Raw genomic sequence first — 2,923 nt, forward strand, 5'->3', positions numbered from 1 at the left:
TTAAAAAACAAGCTAGTTTTACAGTACTTTACTATGAAAGTTTTATCTGTTTAAATAATCAAGATAATTAATAATTATATACTTGTTTTTTTTTAATAGTTAATTTTATTTATAATATTATTTATTATTTAACAGAATAAATTATTTAATAAAACACTCTTTTATACTTTTAATTATAAATATTTTATTCAAATAACAGTAAATTTATATTATTTCTATAAAATTATATATAAGTATATATTAAAACTGTAAACATGCAGAAGCTCTATATTTTATACTATTATACTTATTATTAAATTAATTATATAATTATATTTAAGATTAAAATTAGAATATTAATAGTTTTATTATTAAATTAATTAATCTTATTACACAGTACTAAGATTAAATAGTGATTTTATATAGTCTCAGTGAAACTTACTGTTTATTTTTATCATAGTTTTAAAATAAAATCATGATTTTCACTTTTCAATTTTAAATTCATTTTATTACTTTAAATGACTTTAAATCTCATTTAAGTATTATTAAAAAACATTACTTTTTAAAAAATTAAAAATAGTAACTTTATACTAAGAATGAAATTAAATGAAATTAAATAAAATTATTTTTTTAATTTTTCAAAGTTATAATTTCATTTTGAGATCTGATTAATAATTACTTTACATGTTTTTTTAATAACTAATCTCAGTGAGATTCATATTAAAAAATGTATGAAATTAGATTAAATGAAATTAAATGTAAAGTTTATAATTTTATTAGTTAGTTTACTTATTATTATATAATAATACTTACTTTTTAACAGACTGATCAGAATTTTCAATTTTTACTTTCTTTTTAATTTAATTACTGTAAGAATAAGTACTTGCAGGCAATTATTCAGATGTTTACAGCTTAGTATAATATATACTGTTAACTACTAGAAGTATTCACAGTAGAAAGATAAAATATAGAGATTAAATATATAATAGTATTTAAGCTGAGTTATAAATAGTATTGATAAACTTCAGTCTATATAGTTATATATAGTCAAGAGCTGCTAACTCTATTAATTATATAAGAGATAGAAATAGAAATAAAGAATCTGTAAGAAGTGAGATTTCTTACATATCTCTTCCTCTCTAAGACTTTGTTTATAAAGTCTTTCACTAAGTAATTTCATAGAATCAGACTTAGCACTGTAGTGATACTTACTAAAAATTCTTCATATCTATAAAAAAATCTCAGTAAGGAAAAATCTCTTATTATTACAAAGAGAAAAAAGTCTGTCACTTAGTTTCTTATTTTGTAAGATTCTTTATAATCTGCAGATCTTTCTCTAATTATTATACAGATTCATCTTATATCTTTTATATAAAAGAATTTCAGTTGACTCTTAATCATTTTCATGAGATTCTTATGTAATTATTACACAGATTCATCTCATATCTTTCAATCTGAAGAGTTTCAGTTAATCTTCAATTATTTTTCTACAAGATTGTTGTGTGACTGTTACACAGATTTATTTCACAGATGAATCACTTTCTGTGAGATTACTCTTATCAAAGAGAAGTATTCATAAGTTAATCTTTTACTTATTCTCATAAATTATCATTCTTTAACACTGTAGAGTTGTAAGAAATTTCTCATTCTTTTATCAACTCTGTAGAATTGTAGAATTAAGATATCTGCAATCTACAATCACTCTTTATAATTATATAGAAAGATTCAGATCTGCAATTCACAATCACTTTTTATTTACTAGAGTAATCTGACTGTTTTATAGAATTACTTATAGTATAAACAAATCTCTCTAGAGTAGTATAAATATCTCAGATCTATTCACAGAATCTCATCTTCTTTTCTCTTTTTCTATAACAGCTTTCATTCTTATAAACTGTGAGTATTCTCATTCATCTGTGAAGTGTTTTTACTCAGATGATAGAGAGAGAGTATTTCTGATAATATTCACATATTAATTCAAGAACTTCTCAAGAATAAAATTTTTTCAAATTTAATATCTTTATAAATAATGTCTGACTACTACTAAGCTTCTTATAAGTACTCTTATAATATCTCTGATTGCTTTCTGTCAGCTGATAATGCAGAAACACTGTCACTTACAACAGTATCTTCATCTCTCTCAGCCTTATCACTGTGTAAGAGGCCTACGCTGAATAGATTGATATGATATTTATAGATCTTACATAACAAAGTAAAAAACATTAAAGAAGGAAAAAAGAGAAAGTACAGAAATCAGTGATCAGAGTGAATATTTATACATATATACAGTAAAGCTTCAGAGTGAAAGAATAGAGATTTTGTGTATACAGTGAAGCTTCAGAGTGAAAGAATAGAAATTTCATGAGTTTTTCAGCTGAGAATTGACAATTAAGAATTGAAGCTTTCAGCAGACTGAGAATTGAAGGTTTCAGTGAAATCTATAAAGTGTAATAAAATAGTCTATATAATTGATCAGATACAGTCTGTCACATTAATTCTCTCTTTTCAGAGATGAGATTGTATGTAGTTCTTATTAATCAAGAGCTGCTGTTTCAGATAATATAAAGCTCAGAGTTCAGATCAGATAATTATAACTGACTTATTTTATAAGATATTATCAGCTGCAGCTGCAGAGTCTCTTATTAAGAATATCTTCAATCTCTCACTTAAGTTCATTATCTTCTTCTACAATCTCTGATAACTATCAGTTGAAAGTCAGTTGAGAAGAGAATGAATTAGTAATAGCATAATAGAGTAAGCTCATGTAAAAGATATTATAAATCTCTGATAATATATTAAGATAGTAGCTATAACTGTCTAGAACTTCTATCACTTTATACTTGATATAATACTAATTCAGTGTATGAGATAGATGTGTGATCTGTATATTTTTAAGATTTAATAACATCAGATCTTCTATTATATATTACTCAGTGAGATCTCG

Source organism: Blastomyces gilchristii (assembly GCF_000003855.2).
Source record: "Blastomyces gilchristii SLH14081 genomic scaffold supercont1.9, whole genome shotgun sequence".
NCBI lineage: Eukaryota > Fungi > Ascomycota > Eurotiomycetes > Onygenales > Ajellomycetaceae > Blastomyces > Blastomyces gilchristii.